The sequence below is a fragment of the Phyllostomus discolor genome, chromosome 6, assembly GCF_004126475.2.
Source record: "Phyllostomus discolor isolate MPI-MPIP mPhyDis1 chromosome 6, mPhyDis1.pri.v3, whole genome shotgun sequence".
Lineage (NCBI taxonomy): Eukaryota > Metazoa > Chordata > Mammalia > Chiroptera > Phyllostomidae > Phyllostomus > Phyllostomus discolor.
Genome location: NC_040908.2, coordinates 95,547,726 through 95,570,527, shown reverse-complemented (window position 1 = coordinate 95,570,527; position 22,802 = coordinate 95,547,726). Strand labels below are relative to the sequence as shown.

Genomic DNA, 22,802 nt, shown 5'->3' with positions numbered 1-22,802 from the left:
AACCCATAGAAACAGAGAGTAGGGGCAATAGGGAGAGTGTGGTAAAAGTGTACAAACATTTGGCTATAAAATAAATACATACTGAGGAGCTAGTGTATAATGTGACTATATTTGATTACATTGTATTATATAACTGAAATTTGTTAAAAGAGCAGAATTCAAATGCTTTTACAAAAAGCATATAAATAAGTGAGGTGATGGATGTGTCAAGTAGATGGGAGAAAGCATCTCACAATGTAGACATATATCAAATCATCATGATGTACACTTTAAATATCTTAAAATATTATTTGTCAAATATAACTCAATAAAGCTGAAAAATAAAATAAAGAGCAGAAAGCAGGGGGACAAAAGGAAGAGAGAAGAACTAAAACACCTGCATAATTGGACACTGGGATCTATGGAATACTGGAATGTTATGAATAAATATTGACATTTAATAGATATTGACTGATTGAATGGATGGATTAATGATTATAACCAGTGGATAATTAGATATTAGTCAGATGTTAGATACCATTGAGTTTCCAAAAGAGTCCTGTCTATCCTGAGAGAGTGATGTGAACCCAGCTGGGTCAGTAAACTTAAGGAAGTTCAGCTCTATGGCTCTCCAACTCCCCTTAAACTAACACATCTTCCTCTCTTTACAGAGCTGCCTCTAGAGTGAGCCATCCACCGAGCTGCCTGAGCCAGAAACTGGCCATCCTTGTTTGCTTGATTACAACTCACATCCAGTCAATTACCAAGTGTTGTCTGTTCTAACTTTAAAATATTTCAAGAACGCATCTGCTTCTCTCTGTTTGCACTGACTCAGCTTTAGTTCAGCCACCATCATTTCTTGCTGAGATCCTGCAAAGACTTCACTGGGTTTTGGTCTCCCTTTCTTCCAACTCATTCTCCACACTTTGTTGTAATAGTATTTTTAAAGCACAAATATGATCACATCACTTCTTGGTTAAAATATTCCAGTGATTGAACATTCCCAGGAGACAGTCTGGACCACTAAAGATGGCATCTAAAGTCCAACGATAGCGAAGTGTTTGCAACCCCTGAGTAAGTCCCCCCGTTTCATCTTTTGTATATTCAGCAATTCCTGGGGCTCTGGCAAGATAGTTCTTCTTGCCTCATTGTGCTAACTACAACTTACCATTCACATCTCCTCTTAGATTTGGTCACGTGTTCCCCTCAGACTTCCCTGTGCTTACCCCATTACAGCATGTATCACATTATACTGCAGTTGTCTGTGAATGTATCTGTAGAGTTTAGTCCATAGTTTATGTACCTGAGAGCAGAGATCTTACTTATTTACATCCTTAGCTTTTATCAGTAGTTGTTACAAGTTAAGCACTCAATGTATATTTATTGAATAAATGGATATACTAGCATATCTCGGTTTAACATGTCCATGTTAATACTTTGGAAAGCATTCTCTTTGCAACCCCACCCTCCTCCTCCACTTCTTTGGAAATTTCTCCACCTAAAACTGTACCTTATCTGCCTCTGCTTCCTGACCTTATTCTGACCTTCTCAGCCAGTCTAACTTGCTGAAATTCGCCCACCTGTGCTCCCACTTCAGAATGCACACCTGCTCCTCTGCCCAGAATGCCACTAGGACCTCCTCATATACCTGCCTCCCTCCCAAATCTTGGGATGAAATGACACAGCAGACACCTGCCATCCAAATGCAGTCGAGTCCTCTCTCAACTTCTAACCATAACCTTCATGGTCATTTCTGACAGAGGGGGCTTGATTTAGGAACACAAATGCAGACAGACTGTGGCTACACTTTGACTCTGTCTCAACTGCCATGACATAGCTCCATCTGTAGAGAAGGAATTAATTACCTAGGAGTGGCATGTTTGGGGAATCGAAAGGCATATGCCGTCATTCAGGTATGCAAGCAACCACACATTCTAAAACTATGCACACCTCACTGCAAGGAAGTCCATTTCCTAATAACTTGTATTATAAATCAAGATACACATAAATGTAGAGAGATATACAAAATGAATTTATTCATTCATTTGATAAATATTTACTCAGTATCTCCTACCTACTAGTCACTGTCCTAAATGCTTGGGATATAAAAGGATAAATATTACCCCTCCTTTAAGGAGTTTTCAGCTTTGCAGGGGAGACACATCTGATATAACATTACAGAACAATGTAGTAAATGTAAGCATGAAACATACACAAGGTAAAGCAAGGATATGCAAATAATAGAATCTGGAAGTTGGATGAATGCTTAGGGCCTTTATTCCAACCCTTGAATTATGCATAAATCCCCTACATGCCCAGCTAGCTTAGCCTACACTTAAATATTGATAGTACAGTGAGAAGGAGCTCATCTCCATAGGCAGCCTATTATATTTGTGAACACTTCTGTCAAACAATTCATTTTTAAATTCTCAACAAAATATGGATATTCACCAACAACTCTCAGTGCTGCTGAGCTGTTCTGGGATGTCTTGCCCCTTGTTCTGTTCTTCAAAGGCTGCTTGGAGGCTGCTGGAGATACTCCTCCAGCAATATTGAGATTTGACACCATTTCTGATGCTCTCCAAGCCTTCGAGATATGGACTTTCTGCTGTGAGTCAGGGATCAAAAGGAACATTTCACCTTGGTTATGAGCACAGGGTATAAGTATATTTTGTCACACCCAGAAAACAAACCAAACATCTAAACTGAAGCATGAGAGAGAATAGATCACATGATGGGATCTTCCTTCTCAGCTGAGAATCTCTAGCTAAAATCTACATTCTCTAGGCTCTAGGTGTCTTGGTCCATTTGGAATGCTATGACACAGTACCATAGATTGGGTGGCTTATAAACAGCAGAAACTTATTCCTCACAATTCTTGGGGTTGGAAAGTCCAAGATTAGGGTGCTATCACAGTCAGGTTCTGGCCAGAACTCTCTTTGGGTTGCAGACTACCGGTGTCCCCTTGAATTTTCACATCAAAGAAGGAGAGTCAGAGAGCTCCCCCAGGGTCTCTTCTATAAAGGCACTAATCCCATTCATGAGCCATTCCCCTCTCAAGACCTAATTACTGCCAAAAGCCCCACCTCCTACTACCACCACAGTAGGAGTTAGGAGTTCAACTTCTGGATTTTGAGGAGACACACACATTCAGTCCATTGTACAAGGTGTAGCCTGGTATCAGCTATCAGAAAAACCCAATCATCAGTGACCTAGCAGACCACAGTAGAATACAAGGCAGTCTCTTCTTGGACTGCCTAAGGGTTTGGCTCTGATAAATTTCAATTTCTAAACTTGGAAGGTTCTTTTCCTTCCAGCTCCAAATAGTCCAAACATGTCACAGTATATGTCTGGGCTCTTCATATTCAAGTGATAAAATTCAGCAGCACTTATAATATGAAACTCTTAAGCTTGGCTGGAAGAAAGGAGTAGAACACTCTAAGTATCCACTGTGAAAAAAATACCTCTTTAAGTAAATAAAAGGACACAAAATGCTAGAGCCACAGAGTCTTTTTCTGTCTGAAATGGCTGATGTTTAGAAAGTTGACATGATTATTCTGGGCTTCTTATTTATTTTGAAGAATTCTTAGCAGCTTTGTAGAACTGGAAAGTTTGAGTAACTTGAAGACCATTATTTCAAATTCACTTATCCAGCTGGCAGAGTATGTGTGAAGCTACTGTGGGATTTATTGATGCTAATATTTTAAGTATTCCAGTAAATAATTTATGCTTCTACTCTATAAAAAGTTGTGGCAACAGCATATTTTTAGGAAACCTAATGAAGTTATGAAATTATGAGGCTTTGCAGGATTCTCAGTAACACAGGCTTTTCATTTCCAAGTCAGTCCATTGAGACCAAGCTCAGATCCCCCATGAAACTTTTCCAGGCAGAGTTATTTCCTGCTTCCACTGTGCTTCTCAGAACTTTCTATATTCTATTAAGACCCTTCCTTCACATTGGATAGTAATGTTCTCTTTACAAAGTGATTGTCTTGTCCACTAGAAGGTGGTCTCCTCAAGACAAAGTCATATCTTATCCACTCTTTTTTTCCCACACAGTGCCTGGACAGACTTGGGGCCTGGCAATGCTTGTTGAATGAATGAAACTGATATTCCTACAGGTGAGAAACTCAAATGAGTTTGTAACTCCAAACTCTTCATATAACTCAGGGTTAAATCATCAGTCATAACCAAAGATTTGTCACCATATTCTGCCATCCAGGCAGCACAACTCCCAACTATACATGGATGAGCAAGGAAAAAAGAATAATAAATATATGTTTTTAAAAAACTGGGTTCTTATCTGGTGTGGGATCATTTCTTAACTTAGTAATCACACACAAATCACTTCATCTCCCTGAAGCTCACCTCTTCTAGTGTGTGAAATAGGGCTCATAAAGTCCTTTATTCCATCGTTAACAGAGTGTTGTATCAAATGTCAACTGGAAAATCACTGAAACAGTGCAAAATGCACAGCACTGTTATCATTCAGCAAATTTAGAGATGTCACTTGGCGACACGGCGTGTGGGAAGCAGTATAAATGCAGTGCCTAAGAGCAAGGACTTTGGGGACAGACCTAGATTTAAATCCCAGGTCCACCATTTCCTAGTGGTGATCTGTGGGCAAGGTACATAAGGTTTCTGAGCCGATCTGTGACAAGGGATCAGGGAATACACTTTTGTGGGGTCAATGCAAGAGTTAAATGCAAAAATCTACCATAGACCCTGGCCAGTAATAAAACTCAATAAATGGCAATAGCAGTTGTCTTTATTATCATCATTATTAACTCTTAAAGTAGATACAGTCCTGGAAGTGACAGTCCCATCAGCAAACGTCATCCCATGGGGAAACAGGACGAACTGCATTAGGAAGCAGCCATTTCCCCTGCAAAGGATAGCTACTGGCTCAAGCACATTTCCCTGGAAAAAGATCTATGAACAGTGGGTAAGACTGAAGCAAGAAAAAATTGCTGTATGCCAGTCCTAGGAAGGAATAGGGAAAACTAGGCAGGAAAGAGTGGCAGGGGCAAAGAGGCAGGGATAAGTTGTGTGAGGACTTGCTGAGGCAAAGCCATGAACAAGGCTGCCAGGGTGGGGGATGTTGGGAAAACACAGGAGAGGATTAAGTGGTTCTATTTGAGAAAAGGAATTGGGCTGCAGCCTGTGAGGCAAAGAGACAGAGAGCCAAAATAAGATAAACTGCCACAGCTCTGATTATGAACCAAAAATGGGCTATTGACATGGGCCCCACGGCAGAGGGCTGGTGTTCACATGCAGATCTTTACAGCTACACCTGTCTGGGGGGAATATCAGAGTCACCGTGTAACCCAGCTGTCCACTGGAAAGATAGTATGAGCCTCATCAATAATTGTAAATTTTTCTAAATCAATAAAAGTTAATACAGGTGAAAGTAATTTTAATAATATATTTTATTGAATCTACTATATCCAAAATAGTATTTTAGCATTTAATCAACCTACAATAAAAATTAGTAATGAGAATGTTAGATTTTTTTCACACAATGCTTTATTGATTGATTGATTGACTTTAGAAAGAAAGGAAGAGAGAAAGAGAAGCATTGATTTATTGTTTCATTTATTGATGCATTCATTGGTTGCTTCTTGCATGTGTCCTGACCCAAGATGGAACCTGCAATCTTGGTGTATGGGGATGATGTTCTAAGCAACTGAGCTAACCAGCCAGGGCCTCACCAATGTTTTAAAAATGCAGTGTGTATTTTCACTGACAGCACATGTAATTTTGTAGTAGCCATACCACAAGTTCTCAATAACCACTTGGCTCAGAACTAATCTCAAGGGAAAATGAAGTCCATTCTCCTGACCTCCTAAGCTGTTAACACTCTTTAAAAGTCCAAATTCATAGATCCAAAAAAGACCTCTGGAGATGTTTAACATGCAAGGGACATCTATACATTCCTGACAGATTTTCCTTTAGCATCTTTGATTGAATTTAGGCAGTTTCACACCCCACTGCAAACTATCCTCCAATTTAACACTCACGGAGGGCTGACCTAGTGGTTGGCTAAACAGTTTAATCATGGTGGATGTACTGTCCACTCTCCCATTCTAAGAGAAACTGCCTCCTGCAATCTCAAGGCAGCTTGATGCATCCACTTCTCTCCACCACCTCTCTGACCCAGCTGACCAAGAGTGGGTACATGGCTCTGCAAACCATTACATCCATTCATGTAATCACTTGGTGTGGAAAAATCCCACCCATCCAGAAACAGACCATGAGGACCAGCCAATCAGACCCTCTGTCAGGAATATGGAGGCCAAGTCAGTCCGTGGATGGGGAGAATCGACCGAAGAAGACACACAGAGCAGAAAGAGCAATAAATATGTGAGTTTCCAGTCAACCCTCAGGCTTCTGCTGGTTCCGCTTCAATCTGTTTTCTAGATCAGCCTTCTGAAAGCCACTCGATTTTAGTAAAGCACTTCTCCAGATGAGAGAATTGTAAAAGGCTCCAGTGGGAAGGTGTCTAAATAATCTTGGCTCCTGGAGCTCTGTCAGAACCTTCCAATTCCAGCCACATTTCTGGGCTCCTGAGGAACAGATTTTTTGCTGTTTCTGGTTTTCCATGAGATTCCTGTGTGCTTATGGTCATGACTAGTTTACAAGAACCCCTTATATTCTGAGGGAGCCTGTGCCTTTCAGCAAAAAGCCCTGCCACAGAGATGGAAGCTTGAGCACACATTCAAGAGAAGGTCTTCACCACCCCCTCTGGATTTGGTTTGCATTCAATCTCATGCCCACACTTAGCCTGACAGGAAAATGATGGATTACTTTGGGTTGCATTCCTAAAAAAATTATTCTCAAAAGAGCTCATCACAGTGGCCCTCTGGGGACTCCTTAAAGCCTCATATTGTCTACTGCAGTGGTTCTCAACCGTGACTGCACATTAGAGCTACCTGGGGTACGTTTAAAACCTGTGGGTGCCCAGGCCCTCTCTCAGACATCTGGAGTTAGAACCTCTGAGGGCAGAGCCCTGGCCATCTGTATTTCTTAAGAGCTCTGCAAGTAAATCGAATGTGCAGCCAAATGAATGTGTTTCACAATTGAAATTGAGAAACATTGATATACAGAATATGCCCTTGTTACAGGCTTGGGTTTCTAGCAGAAAATTTATATACTATTTTTTTAATTACAAAAGAATTGCATATTTGTTTTTTAAAGAATGCATACAAGATACAGGGTGATCCACAGTAAAAAGTCTCATTCATCAGTATACATATATGTATATATACACACATATATACATATACATTTGCACAAGTATAGACAATTTTGGAAGGGCACACAAGAAACTGCAATAGTTTCTTACCTGTAGGGAATGAGGCTGTTGGGGATTCTGTCGGTGAGTGTGTAAAACGTTTTATTAATCTAAACATTTCAAAACATTGATTAATACCAAGACATGGTGATTTTTGAAGAAATGGGCTTTTACACAATTTGGTAGAAAAATAAATTGACATGGCTTTTAAAACAGTAATTTGGCATATTCCATAATATGTGCTTTGAACCATCAGTTTTGCTTCTAAGTGTCTATTATACAGAATACAACACATTTGGCTCCCAAGAACTCTGTTATCCTTCACCTTGACAGTACCAAAGTGATGATGTGTATAAACGGGCAAACCTGACATTTCTGGACCACTCTGGGCTCAAGCTCCTGCAAAAGTCACCCAACTTTAATTTTTCCTTAAATAGAATTTAAAAAAATAATAATAGCTACCAGGCCAATATCACTGATGAACATAGATGCTAAAATCCTCAACAAAATATTGGCAAACTGCATCCAACAATACATTAAAAAGATCATACACCATGACCAAGTAAGATTCATCCCAGGGATGCAAGGATGGTTCAATATTTGCAAATCAGTAAATGTAATACATCACATAAACAAAAGCAAAGACAAAAATCACACCATCATATCAATAGATGCGGAAAAAGCATTTGATAAGGTACAGCACCCATTTTTTATAAAAACACTCAGCAAAGTGGAAATAGCAGAAGCATTCCTCAACACAATAAAGGCCATATATGAGAGACCTACAGCCAATATCATACTCAATGGGCAAAAGCTTAAGTCTTTTCCACTAAGATCAGGAACAAGACAAGGTTGTCCACTTTCACCACTTCTATTCAATATAGTATTGGAAGTTTTAGCCACAGCGATCAGACAAGAAAAGGAAATAAAAGGCATCCAAATTGGAAAGGAGAAAACAAAACTGTCATTGTTTGCAGACGACATGATACTGTACCCAGAAAATCTTATAGACTCTGCTAAAAAACTGCTTGACCTAATAAACAAATTTGGCAAAACTGCAGGATACAAAGTCAATATATCCAGAAATCAAAGGCATTTTTGTATACCAATAATGAAACAGCAGAAGCAGAAATCAAGAAAAAAAAAATCCTATTCAATATAGCAACAAGAAAAATAAAATACCTAGGAATAAATCTAACCAAGGAAGTAAAAGACCTACATAAAGAAAATTACACAACACTGAAGAAAGAAATTAAGGAAGACACAAACAAATGGAAACATATACCATGTTCATGGATTGGAAGAATTAACATCATCAAAATGTCCATACTACCCAAAGAAATTTACAGATTCAATTCAATATCTATTAAAGTACCAATGGCATATTTCACAGACATAGAACAAACACTTCAAAATTTATATGGAATTATAAACGACCCCAAATAGCTGCTGCAATTTTGAGAAAGAAGAGCAAAGTAGGAGGGATCACAATACCTGATACCAAACTGTATTACAAGGCCACTGTAATCAAAACAGGCTGGTACTGGCATAAAAACAGGCACATGGAGCAATGGAAAAGAACAGAGAGCCCAGAAATAAGCCCAAGTCTCTACGGTCAATTAATATTTGACAAAGGGGGCTGCAACATAAAATGGAGTAAAAACAGTCTCTTCAACAAATGGTGTGGGAAAACTGGACAGCTACATGCAAAAAAATGAAACCGGAGCACCAACTTACACCATACACAAAAATAAATTCAAGGTGGATAAAAGACTTAAATATAAGCCATGTCACCATTAAAGTCCTAAGGAAAACAAAGGCAGGAAAATCTCAGATATTTCACGCAGCAATATTTTTACTGATACATCCCCCAGAGCAAGGGACATAAAGGAAAGAATAAACAAATGGGATCTCATCAAAATAAAAAGCTTCTGCACGGCTAAAGAAAATAGTATTAAAATAAAAAGAGAACCAACTGTATGGGAAAATATATTTGCCAATGATACCTCAGGCAAGGGTTGAATCTCCAAAATATATAAAGAACTTACACAACTTCACTCTAAGAAGACAAGCAACCCAATTAAAAAATGGGCAGGGGACTTGAACAGACACTTCTCCAAGAAGGATATACAGAGGATCCAGAAACACATGAAAAGATGCTCAATATTGCTAGCTATCAGAGAGATGCAAATTAAAACCACAATGAGATACCACTTTACACCAGTCAGAATGGCCATCATAAACAAAGCAACAAACAAGTGTTGGAGAGGTTGTGGAGAAAAGGGGTCCCTAGTATACTGTTGGTGGGCTTGCAGACTGGTACAGCAACTATGGAAAACAGTATGGAATTTTCTCAGAAAACTAAAACTGGATATGCCTTTTGACCCAGCAATTCCACTGCTAGGATTATATCCTAAGAACCCTAAAACACCAATCCAAAAGAACCTATGCACCCCAATGTTCATAGCAGCACAATTTATAATAGCCAAGTGTTGGAAGCAACCTAGATGCCCATCAGTAAGTGAATGGATCAAAAAAACTATGGTACATTTACACAATGGAATTCTATGCAGCAGAAAGAAAGAAGGAGCTCATACCCTTTGCAACAGCATGGAGGCAACTGGAAAGTATTATGCTAAGTGAAATAAGCCAGGCAGTGAAAGACAAGTACCATATGATCTCACCTTTAACAGGAACCTAAACAATAAAACAAAGAAATAAGCAAAGTATAACCAAAGACACTGAAATAGAGGACAGACTGACAGAGTTCAGAGGGGAGAGGAGAGGGAATTTCAGGGAAAAAGAGAAAGGGTTTACAGGACACATGGATAAAAACTAGGGGTGGGTGGAAATGGGAGAAACGAGGGGAGGGCTGGGTGGGTGGGTTGGGATGGGAGTAAAAGATAAAAAATTGTACTGCAAAAACAATTAAAATAAAATTTAAGTAAATAATAAAAAATAATAGTTAATATGTATTGACCACTAAACTACTCAGCTACCTGCTATACAGTAGAAAGTAAGAAGAAGACGTACAAGAAATTGGAAAACATGGTCTTAGTTCTTATTTAAGGTATCTATTTAAGATATAGGGGAAATACTGCACAGGTATGCCTTTTAAGCATTTGGAAATATGTTTGGGAGACAAACAAGAGAAACATGGCCATAGAATAAATATTCAGAATATAGATATTTGGTTTGATTTAAGTGCTTATTGAACACATGTTGGGCACCTATAGTGTGAACAATTGGAGCTCTGGGCTTGCTGGGAGCCTGTGGCTTTGGAATCGGTGACAACAGCACCACCCATGTGCCACCAATGCTAGCAGTGCTTCTACTGGTAACTGCTGTGTATTCAGCACAACGTACAATATTAGGCACTATGCTTAGCACTCTGCAAATACCATCTCATTTAACCTCCATGAGAACTTCATGAGATGGCATTATGATCCAGATTTTAAAGTTGAAGCAAGTGAGAAGAGAGATGTCTAACCCCTGGAGATACTCTCCATGTTCAGCCAACTAGAAAATGTCAGAATCCAGATTGGAACCCAGCCTCCTGTTTTCTAAATTCATGCTCTAACCACCAATCCACATATCTTCCCTAAAGCTTGTTTTAGATCCTCCTCTTTGCTGCTCTTTCACCGAAGTCTTAGTTGCTTCCCACCAGACCTCAGGGCTCTGGACACTTACTTGACTTCTTATTCTTTCTGCTCTGTCTGGTTTGCCTGACAAATTCCATGTGGAAGACAGAGCAGGGTGAAAAGAGCAGGCAAGAGAGATCTTCCCGCAGAGCTCTGGGTGAACAGCGTTAGGTAGGTGGGTGATGGAGGCAGATGATGGGAGGAAAGTATGAGAGAGTGAATGTCTGTGTGTGTAAGAGATTTTGTTTTCACTGATTTAGTCATATGGGTAAAACAAATTAGTATAGTAATCAAATCTCTTTCTCAGGCTTTTAAAATTAAAACATTTTCTTCCTTAGTGATTTAAGGCCTGAGAATATGCAAAAACAAAGGACTCCCTACTCCTCCACACCCTCTGGGAGCCTGATCTAGGCTTGCCTCTGAGTAAACAAGACTACCACTTCATTCCAGTAATCTATCATTGCGTAACTACTTACAAAAAGATAACACACGTTGTTATCTCTCAGGGTTCTGTGGGCTGACTGGGCTGACGGATCAGTTCCCACTCAGAGCCTTTCAGACAGCTGAAGTCAGTGGTTGGGCCTTAAGGCTTCTTCCCTGGAGCCTACATGCGAATGGCTGAACAATCTGGGGCAGGCTGGGCTTCTCTGTGTGGAGCCTCTCCACCTAGCTATCCTGAGGTTTCCCACAGCATGGTGGTCTCAGAGAAATTAGCAGTCATGCCCTGGGGCTGGCTTGTTTCAACATGTAAGAGCTGATTCTGTGTACTTCTTTCCACCCCTGCATTCAATGCTGTTGCTTTAGTAGCTTGAAATTGGTCATGGTGGAAGGGAGTATTTTTACCATGAAAACAAGCAAACATTGCAAATCAGGGCTTTTTCCTTCCCCGCCAGAGAACCAGGTTGCCAGCTCATGAGTTCACATGGTGTTTGGCTTCCCCTAGAGCGAGTGGGCCAAGAAACCCAAGAGAAAGATGCACAGCTTCTTAGAACCTAGGCATGGGTATCACTTTCTTCTTAGTCCATTGGCCAAACAAGTCTCTAAAGGTAGCCCCAATTCAAGAGAAAGAGAACTACCACCATGTCCTGTGGAAGGGTAGCAAAGAAATTGCATAGTAGAGGACATGGTACAGAGTAGGTACTCAATAAATACTTGGTAAATGAATGAATGAGTAAAATCACTGAAACACTAATCTGTATGTCCTTAAATCACTCTAAAAGTATAAAGCTTTGGGGGAGGTTTTATTTCAACATCAGAGAGGTCAATGAATTTTAAGTCCTCAAAAATCCTAAATCTAAAAATTGCTCGATATAGATATATTTACACTCTGTCTGTGGGTATACACAGGTCTGTTTATTCAAGCGCTCCCTGCTTATGTACTCAGCTGGCACTGTACACACGACCATTGCAGAATTCTTGTTTTATAGATGCTTTTATACTCTTTAGGTTTGCTTTACTTCTCTAAGTAAATTGCAGATTCCTTAAAAGAGTTCTCACATATTGGGTTGGCCAAAAAGTTCATTTAGATTTTTCTGAACGATGGCTCTAGTAGTGCTTACTTGTTTTTAACTTTATCTGAAACAATTTTGTTAGATTGTATCATGACAGCTGTCATGTCAGTGTGCATTTTAAAAAAATTTACCAAAATTGGTGAATTTTTGTGTTGCCATTTTAATATTTAAGAAAGAAGAAAATATTTAACAATTTGGGTGTATTATGTTTTATTATTTCAAGGAAGGTAAAAATGCAACTGAAATGCAAAAGAGAAATAAAAACACTTGTGCAGTATATGGAGAAGGTACTGTGACTGATTGAATGTGTCAAAAGTGGTTTGCAAAGTTTCTTGGTACTGTTGACATTTTGGCCAAATAAGCCTTTGCAGTGGGACTGTCTTGTGTATTGGAAGATGTTTCAAAGCATCCCTGGCCTCTACCCACTAGAAGCCAATAGCAGGAGATAGCTGAGATACTCAAAATGTCCAAATCAATAAAGTTACTGGTGAAAATGAAAAATATGTCTTTTATTTTACAAAAAAACCCAAATGGACTTTTTATCCACCCTGATATTTCTTTTCCATTCCTTCTTCCTACTGTGTCAAAAATGGATAATCACACATGCACATACACAGAGGTGCTTACAAGGTATGTGACGGTTAGAGAATATAAGCCTAAAAAAGGGAAGGAAAGAAGGAAAGGAACTAAAAATTCTTAATTGCCGTGTTTCAGAGCCTTCCCTAAATGTTTTCATTTAACTCTTACATTCACTGAGTGAAGTAGGCATTATTATTTCCACTTCACAGTTTAGAAAATGTGTCTCAAGAAGGTTCAGCTGCCTGGTCAAAGCCACACTAGAAGTGGGGGAGCTGGTATTCAAATGTAGGCCTGGATGGCTCCAAGGCCTGAGCTTTATATGCTCTTCAGGCCATCTTCCCATTGCAACACAGCCCCCCACCATCTTCCCCCATTCTCTCTGCCTCTGTCCTTCAAGTATCTACAAGAATCATAACAATGCTGATGTTTCTAAGTCCCAGATAGGGGAACAAGTGTTTCAAGTTCTGCTCTTGTAAAAAAAATGTCCTTTAACAGCTTGGGAAGAAGCTTAAAATATATTAGGAAGGGAGTGAGCCTGGTGGCAGGAAGGTCAGTTATTGCAATAAGTAAGTCAGAGAGTGCTGGTGGGTTGGACTCAGGTGGTGGTGGTGGAATGGAGAGGCAAGAAAAATTTTGAGGAACATTAAAAAGACAGAATCACCAGACTAATGAGTGAATGGATTGTGCAGGTGCTGATCAATCATTGTAGAATCATCTGGCTGTACCGAGAAGGCAAGACAAAAGAGAGGGAGACTGAATGGGCAGTGTTCATAATCCTGGAAGAAGATGACAAGTGCTTATTAAATGAGGAAACTAGCCATGGAAGTGAGAGAAGGGATGGGTTTGAGAGATAATATGGAGGCAGAATCTGCTGGATGTGTTGCCAAACTAGATGTGGGAATGTGAGGACAAAAGAGGGGTAAAAGTAGAGTCTAGAAATCTGTTATGGACAGCCAGATGCTTTTCACTGAGCTAGGGACACAGAAGGGGAAGCAGATTTCAGGTAAGGATGAATTCTGGTGAACCAAGTTTGAGGTGAACATGCAAGCGGGTGCTGGCAGACAGCATACAACTGCATTTATAACAAAACAAGCATTTCTTATCTAATGAGGTTCTTGCACCCTTCAGAGTTTATGGATGAACGTACTGGATACTATGTGTAGTAGGGTTCTGTGTCAAGCAATAAAAGGATTTTTCAGTTCTCAATGTTTTCACTTCACAGTGGTTAAACTCTTTCCAAAAGCCATTTATCACCCTGTAGGCACCTCCGTCATAACCAGGATGTCTTTATTGAGCCTTCCAAAGCTAATAAGACATGGGTGATTCAATCAGCGACAGTGACTCATATAACCCATTGCAAGTGGAGCAGGGAAAGTTTAGTGGTTTTGAGGACCACACGTCTACCTGCACACAAACATACATCCCCCCAAAAAACCCATGTTTATTTTCTTAGCACTTAGGACAGGAGCAAAGGCATGTTTGCACACTTCTGCCCCTCATAGCAGGACAGCCATTGTTTACACAAGGTGCCTGTCTGCCTGTCTGGACAGGAAGCTGGGGCCCCTTTGTCTCCTGCTGTACTCTGAGGCAGAGGGGAAACAATTACGCCAGTGAATGAGCAAATAAAGGCTCTCAGGAGCGCTGCTTTTCTGCGCATCAGCTTTTGCCATGAGACCCTATAAGAGTTCTACCTGAAACACAAGGCCAATCTTTAGGAAGGCAGAAGGGGTAGGAGAGTCTCAACCCAAAGGGAACTACCTGTAGGTGCTTCACTAATGTGCTTGTTACATAACTCTTAGAACAGGCACTGAAACCAAGGTCAGATTAGGTCTCCCGGCCCACCGAGAGAATCCGCGTCCAGCTGAGTGAGGCTCTGCTCATCCAGCCCAGGGCCTGCGGAGCTGGCCCACCAGGTGGATATCAGATGCCTGGGAACCAACTGACCTTCTCACCGCATGGAGTGTCCCTTGATCTGACTCCAGCTTTACCCAGAGATGCCCTAAAAAGTTCCCCTCAAATCAAACTTTCCTGAATAAAAACCCACAAAATAAGAGCTTCCTTACCTGAGAGAAGGTCCTCGTGATGGGCAGTAGAAAAAACTCCAAGTTCTAACAGAAGCGACAGGGACTCACAGGACAAATCTGTTGATTTTAAAAGAAGAAAGGTGACTTCATGCTGGGTGCCGTGGAGTTGAAGAGAGCAACGAGTACTCCCTGGCTGAGCCAACTCTGCCTCAGCACTGATGACTCCATCCAAATTATGCAGCCGCTGCCCAGACATGCTCAGCTTCCAGGAGGTAAATCTCTGGAATCTGACTAGCCCTGTTTTCAAAGAGCGTCAGAAAGTCCTGAAACACCAATCACCTTAATCAGCACCAGGGAGAGAAAACTATGCATTATTTCCCCAAGTCATATCATTGTCTCCCAAGAATCCAACTGTCCGGAAAACAGCTTCTAGGGGAAGAAAACAGGTACTTAAATTCCTGAGAGGTAAAAAGTTTTCAGGAAGGAGGGTAGAGAAGAAGCAAAGATATTTCATGAGTGGCATTAAGAAGCTGGAAATTATCAGCTTGCTAAGAAGTTTTCCGAGCTGGTAGATTTACAAACATACAAAGGTGACAAACAGGCGACAGCCTGTACTTTGCAGAGGAAGAGTTATTCAGTTAAGCAAAGGGGATGAGTCACTTTGTGGAAAGGAAGTGTGATAGCCTTTCTAGTGAAGACAACAAATTTTTCTTTTCTTTTTCTTTTTAATATGATACCACTCAACCAAATTAGAGCCATTTGTAACACTAATATATCAGATCAAAACATGCTCACATTGCATCAAGAAGATTTGGGAAAAGAGGTGTTTAAGGAATTTCCTCTTTTGTATATGGAAGGTGAGGCTGGAACAATCAAATTTGTAACATGGGATTCAGGTTCAGGGCAAGCCATCCAGGAGGCCAGGCACTTCTTCTTCATGCTGTCTGCTTGGGCTACACTTTGGGCAAGACTTCTGGCTGTGGTGCCAGAGCAAGGAATGGTAATGACGTGACCTCTGTTGGAAGTGGGGCAGAGGGTTGAGCTTAGTAGTGCAGTGCCCTTCCCTCGCACCTCTATTTCAGGAGACTAAAGGGGGGTGCTTTGGGTCAGTAGGTATGAGCTAGCAAGTAGGCATGAGCAACAAAATAGCTCAGCAAGTTCAATTTCCTGCTGAACTATTTTGAGGCTTTGGGATCTTCTTGTGACAAGCTTCATTTCAGAGAAAGTAAAATAAGAAAATATCTCTTTCTGTGTAGACAGAGGTGTTCAGGTCCAATATCAGAAGGGTTTTTTGCAGTCAGACATTTAAAAAATGTCAACAGGGCATGTAAAAGGAACTTGCAAGTCTTCTGGCCAGGGTGTAAATAATAAGAGAATTAGAAGGGGGTGGAGTTTCATCAATGGTAGGTCAATAAAAAGGCAGGAGCCATTTTTATTCACTTCATTATAGTTTCCTCAAAGCCCATTACAGAGAGTAACACACAGTAGGTGCTTCTTAGGTAGAGAGTAAATAGTGGCAGACAGCCCCCTTCCAGTTTCAGATTTCTGGAACAGATGTGTTGAGTCACCATCTGGTAAATGAGACAATTGCAGAGAGCATGAGCCAGTGGGTCTTATGGAATGCAAGAGGAACTTGGCCATTTGCTTTGTCCCAGGCCCCAGGTTCATTGCCAATGTTAGAACATGATGCAACACTGGTCTGCAGTGTCTGAGGCGTTATGGATTTGATGAAATAAATTCATAGGGACTACCGAGTCCTGTGGAGAAAAAGGGACAGCATGGCTTCTCTCTCAAGGGGAGAGTAAGCCTTGGAGTGCGTCAGCCACCCTCTCAAGAGGAGAGTGCCCAGACCCTTGCCTTGACAGGCTTTTATTGGATTCAATTTGCACAGGAATACAGGGTGTATGCATAAAGCTCATTAATCATTATCAGGCAGTACCGATCAAACAATAGATAACATACAAAGAACTCTGAGGATCTATGTTGAGTCAGGGCCAGATAGTTAATGGCCATAAAACTTTGGGGAACAAACTCACTTCCTGCTTGGACCCTTATCATATAATTGAGAGCATTCTAAACAAAGCAGGTTTCACAGGATTTTACATATTCTTTCTTAGGCCTGATCACCCTAGGGAACCTGCCCTTTCCAGCACAGGGCTGAACTCACCAGCGGCATTGTTTCAGGCTTAAATCAGGCAGGGGAAGTAAGGCAGCCAGGAGATTAGGAGACTTCTCGAAGACAGAATGAGGACTCAGGCTGTGTCAAAGCCAAAGGGCGAGGGTCCATCGTCCCTTTTCTGTAGGCCCCAAGTCCTTCCCCCCCATGATCATGCCTGTTTTAGGTCATCGCTCCCTTGAGGAATCTAACCCGTCATTGGCTAACTGATCAAGCATTGGAGGCCAGGCAGGGTGAAGTAAAAGGAGCAGAAGCGGCACCTATGCCAAGAAGATAAGCTTTGTCTCCTTAGTGGCTTATGGTCCAAAGGTCACTCACTCAGCCTTAGCCATGGGCAGGTGCGGGACATGGGTTACAGCTCTTGAAACCAGGCAGGGCAGTTCCCAACAAAAACAGAGGAAAGAAAGTCAATTTCTGGACTTTCTGCCTACCCTGTTCCCTTATACATCGGCTAGACTCCAATCTTCAATTACCTTTTGTTCTCAACATTCTATCACATAATTTTCAAACTTAGAGATACATTGAATGAATTTTGAAGTGAACACCCATATACTCACCATGTAGTTTCTTCAATTAACATTTTACTATATTTATTTTATTACATATTGATTCTCTGTCCATTCCTCTATTCATCCAGTGACTTATTTATTTTTGTTATTGTTTCAAGTAAGTTGCAGATATTAAAGATCCCCCAAGTACTTCAATATTATTAACCAAAGTTCAATATTTATTTACAATTATTTTTTACAGTGTTCTTATCTCATTTCCCACTCCTACCAATCACACACCAGAGTTTTAGTTGCTTTATATCCTTCTGATGCCATTTGGTGTAGTAGTTATTTCAACATCATTTGTTGAAAAGACTTTCCTTTCCCAGTTGGGTTGCTTTGACATCTTTGCCAAAAATAAAATAAATGTGTAAATGTGGGTCTATTTCTGGGTCATTTACTCTGCTCTCTCACTCTGTTTGCTGATCTTGGGTCAACACCACCCTGCCTCGATTACTGTGGCTTTAGGCAGACCTGGAAGTCTATGACCTTGGCTTCTTTTTTCCAGGACTTCTCGAATATTCTAAGTTCTTTGCATTTCTATAGAAATTTTAGAATTAGCTTATCAATTTTGACTTAAAAGCATACTAGAATTATGATTAGGATTGTACTGAATTCATAGATCAACTTAGGAATTGCCATCTTGAAAACACTGAATCTTTCAATAGATTACCTTGGTATTTCTTTCCATTTATTTACATCTTTAATTTCTCTCAGCATTGGTGTGTTGATTTTCTTTTTGTCATTGATTTTTCTCTTTGTCATTGGTTTTCAGCACTTTGAGTATGATATACTAAGTATTTTTATTTCCATTTTATTTGTCTTTGACATTAATCTTTCTTGGTGTTTATTGAGGTTTTGGTGTCTATAATATGTCTTTTACCAAACTTATAAACTTTTCACCCATTATTTATTTAAATATACTTCTGTATCATTCCTTCCTTTTTTCTGAGATATATATGTACAGATATAGATATAGCTACAGAAATAGATATAGATATATCTACCTTTTGGTATCATTGCAAATATCTATAAGTCTGTACATTTATTAAATGTCTGTTCCTCAGTTTAGATCATTTCTGCTGATCTACTAACTCACTGATTTTTCATCTTTGATCTCCCTTGTGTTTCTAATGACCTCAATTGAATTTTTATTTCAGCTATTTATTTTTTAGTTTTTATACTTTAATTTGGTTCTTTTTACTGTTTATATTTATCTGCCATAATTTTCTATATTTTCATTCATTATGAACATATTACCCTTTATATACTTGAGCATAGATATAATAACTTATTTAAAATTCTTGTGTGTTAATTCCATCATTCAGGTCATCACAGAGCTGGTTTCTGTTGATTCTCTCTTCCATTTAAAATGAGTTATGTTTTCCTGTTTTGTTGTATACTGAATGATTTTGGAGTATGTCCTGGTTGTTGTGAATGATATATATGTTGTAGAAAGTCTAGATTCTATTATGCAATTCTGAAGAGTATTGACTTTTCTTTATTCATGCCTTTAAAGTGGCTGAACTCAAATGGCAAAATCCTATTTCCCCTATAGCAGCTGAAATTTTAGTTCAGCTCTTTTAGCTGAGGCCAGGATTTTGTTTCTTGCTAGTCAGCTGGAGTTCCAGGCAGAGGTTATCCATGGAGTGCAGGGCTTCCGCTCTACGCTGCATATCACACAGCAGGCCCTGTTCTTAAACTAAAAGCTGTAAAACAGAAAACAGTCCATTCCAGTCTGTTCTTCCACTGGTTCTTTCTCCTCTGGTTTCTATTTTGGTTTTCTCTCCACTACCTGCAACAAGTTGTTCTCATATCTTGTCCAGAGTTTATAGCTGTTATGTATGACAGCTGTGGTCCAGCGGGAGCATGCTGGCCATCTCAGTGGGCTCCAGCCACTTTTTCGGTCATGTAGCCTACCTCCGACAAGATAATTCATAGTGCTTTCCTGGGATGTTAAATAGGTTTCATTTTGAGCACCACCTCAGAGTGATTGGTAATGTTGAAAAGAATACTGAGCTTCAAAAGAAAAGGGTGACATAATCAATAAGCAATTATTTTATCATATATTGCTTTACCTCATATGTCTGCCTTGAATATGGGAGGGTCAGAGTAAGCCAGATATTTGCAACTTTTTGTTGTTATTTACAAAATTAATGTTAATACTAAGCAGTTCGTACCTGCTAGAACATCTCCTTGAAATCAGAGTACTGTATTTGCTTGTTTAATGGTTAATTTTCTCCATTAAATGTAAACTTCATAAGAGCTGGGATTATGCTTGTGACACTCACTCTCGTGTGTCCAGTGTCCCTCACATGGAACACAGGAGGCTCTCAGTAAATATCCGGTAACTGAATGAGAATACCATCCTATCAGGACCCACCCCGACGAACTACAAGTTATCATTGGTGACTGACCCCTGGAAAAGCAGACAATTTAGCAGACAAAAAGCACAGCAAACCTGATCCAGTTTAATTTTTGTTCTAGAGTAATGTTTTAAAATTATATAACCAATGTAGAGAAACAAATAGAACACAGATTAGCAAAAATAAAATAAATCAAATCACCCCACTTTTTACCTCTCAGATATAAGCATTATTGCGATTTTTTCACATACCTTTTTGTTAATCTTCAAAGTTTTATTTCTGACTTTGGGTGCATATAAGAATTCTCTGCACAGCTTTGAAAAGTTGTAATGTTCGTGTCATACCCAAGGCCAGCTAAGTCACATTCTCAGGGACCAAGACTCAGGCATTAGTATTTTTTTTTTAATTCCCAAGGTGATGGCAATAGTTAGTTGACCCTTGAACCACATGGGTTTGAACTGCTCTGGTCTACTTTTACACAGATCTTTTTTTTTTCAAGAAATACACCCAGCCTTTTCTTATCCACAGTTTCATATCTGCAGATTCAACCAACCGTGGATGGACAACAATATTTTCACATTCCGAGCCACAGTTTTCCAACCTTGGATTCCCAACCTCAAATCAAAACATGCTTTTCACATTTGAAGCTGCATATCAAACATATTCTTTTGAGCTCATGTTTGGTTGAATCTGCCGATCCAAAAGGCCCATGATAGAGTCAAAAGTTACGCACAGAATCTATATAATTTTATTAACCATTGTCACCCCAATAAATTCAATAAAAAATTGCTTGTGGATTTTCCACTGTGTGGGGTAGGTGCCCCTAATAATCAAGTTCCTGAAGGGTCAACTGTACACAGTCCAGAGGGCCTAAAAGGTGTCCCAGCCAGGGCTATAAGAGTTTTTTTATGTTATTTTTGGTTTCCTCCATGACACAGCTCTTGCCCTCCAGGAGAATTCAGAGAAGATAGAGTTTGAAGTCATTACGTATAAAACAAGTAGAAGTCAAAAACACACCAAACACGTACAGTCAAGTACTAATCTGCATAGAAGCTGCAAGTTAAGTGTGCCAGGATAGACGTACCTGAGTGCAATCAAAGGTGGACTCACCTGGACTGCTTGCTCCTTGGCAGAGCCCTGCCTGTAGTACATGGAATCTCCTCCCTCCAGGAAGGTTTTCTCTATTAGGTTGGGGAAAGGGGCACAGAGTGACACATTAGATTGAGAGATGAAGCTGATTCTACTCCTCCCTTTTTTGAAAAACGTCTGCTTTATTGAGCCCCCAGGTTCCTGGCCTCTGCTCTCTCCTTGTGATTTTAATGCTGCTTTTTAATCCTATACCTGACTGCAGAATTTGAGAAGATCACCCACAACCAGAGAATTGCTGCTGAATTGTGCCATTGCTGGCCCAGTGGCCAGCCTGGCTGGCTCACTTGGACCACCCAAGTGAGTTGGGCATTAACATCTATCAGCACCCATTTCCCCAGCTTGTCCCAGGGGGATTGATCAGCTACAAAGTGCTGAGCCTCGTTTTTCATCCAGGTGGCACAACAGAAGCTCCCAGGATGTTGTAAAATACCTGTTCTTAGGCCCTGCCCTAGCACAGTTAACTTAGAACCTCCGGTGATGATGTTCAAGCACTGGTATTTTTGTCAAAGTGCCCCAGGAAATTAGGATATGACCCAGGGTGAGAACTGTCAGTGAGGTAGCTTGATGGCCCATCCTCCTGGGCCGTGGGTGGATTTGATCCTCTCTTCCTGCTATTGGTGAAGGCAGCACAGAGCAAAGTGCCAGGTGTTATGATAAACAGGCTATGGTCTGAATCCCTGCTTTGCCATTTACTGGTTGTGCGACACTGGCTAAGTTACTGGACATCTTTGATATTCCATTTAATTGACAGTAAAAGAGGCAAAATAATAGGACCTACCACTGAGACACAATGAGACACAAAGGCACTGGCTCACAGTGTGTATCTAACAAACACCCTCTCCATTCCCTCTCTGCACCCCCCACTCCCACCCTACCTTAGCTTTCAATAAGAGCTATGGGCCGCTCCAACTTGGTTTTGTGCTTGTTCTCCTTGATCTGTCCATGACGGTGATATCAGCCTGGATTTGCTGCCCTGGTCCCTGGATCTGGCATTCTGATCTTAGCTTCTGAACTTCATCTGGCTCTTCTTTCCTGCCTTGCAGGTTCTGGGCCCAGTTTCCATCACCTGTTTCTGTTGCTCAGCTCTAAGCCCCACTGGGCCAGTTTCTAAAAGTAACCAGCCCCCTGTGGCTGCAGCCCCAGCTAAGTTTTAGCACCAGAAGGGGATGGGGCTAATTTTAGATTTGTCCTGAACTAACATCTGAGAGCAGGCTGTCCCGAGCATGCTCAGAGGCCGCCCCCAACTGGGTCCTTAAGAAGGGGTTGCATTATAGTGTTTCCTATAAGTCAGCCAGGTGACTGTTCCACAGACTGCCCATGGAGCAACCCAGCACCGAGGAATAAACAAGAGTCACATGAGGTAACTATGCTATTCACTTAGCTTTTATTAAACACAAATTTACTCAAGGTAGAACATCAACATACATTAATATCTTACCCATACTCTAACAATCCAGGAGGAGCATAACACACAGCAGTCAGTGGGGGGAAACAAACTCGAGTCCCAGAGTCTCCGTCAGTGGGTCCCGGAGACA

At 40.5% G+C, this 22,802-nt stretch overlaps 1 protein-coding gene across 3 annotated transcripts in view; it reads right to left on the bottom strand.

Annotated features, from left to right (window-relative positions):
* The window catches only part of AMOTL1 (angiomotin like 1), a 149,245-nt gene extending 127,007 nt beyond the window's left edge, over positions 1 to 22,238 (bottom strand). The window contains exons 1-3 of one of the 3 annotated variants that reach the window (XM_036028652.1): positions 22,143 to 22,238; positions 21,229 to 21,299; positions 15,068 to 15,145 (exon numbers count right to left, since the gene is read on the bottom strand). The gene's annotated coding sequence lies outside the window, so the exon portion shown is untranslated. Of the gene's footprint in view, positions 1 to 15,067; positions 15,254 to 21,228; positions 21,300 to 22,142 lie in introns of those variants that run through there. The other 2 variants (XM_028515210.2, XM_028515206.2) reach the window with 2 other exon arrangements.
* Between the last annotated feature and the right edge of the window lie 564 nt (positions 22,239 to 22,802).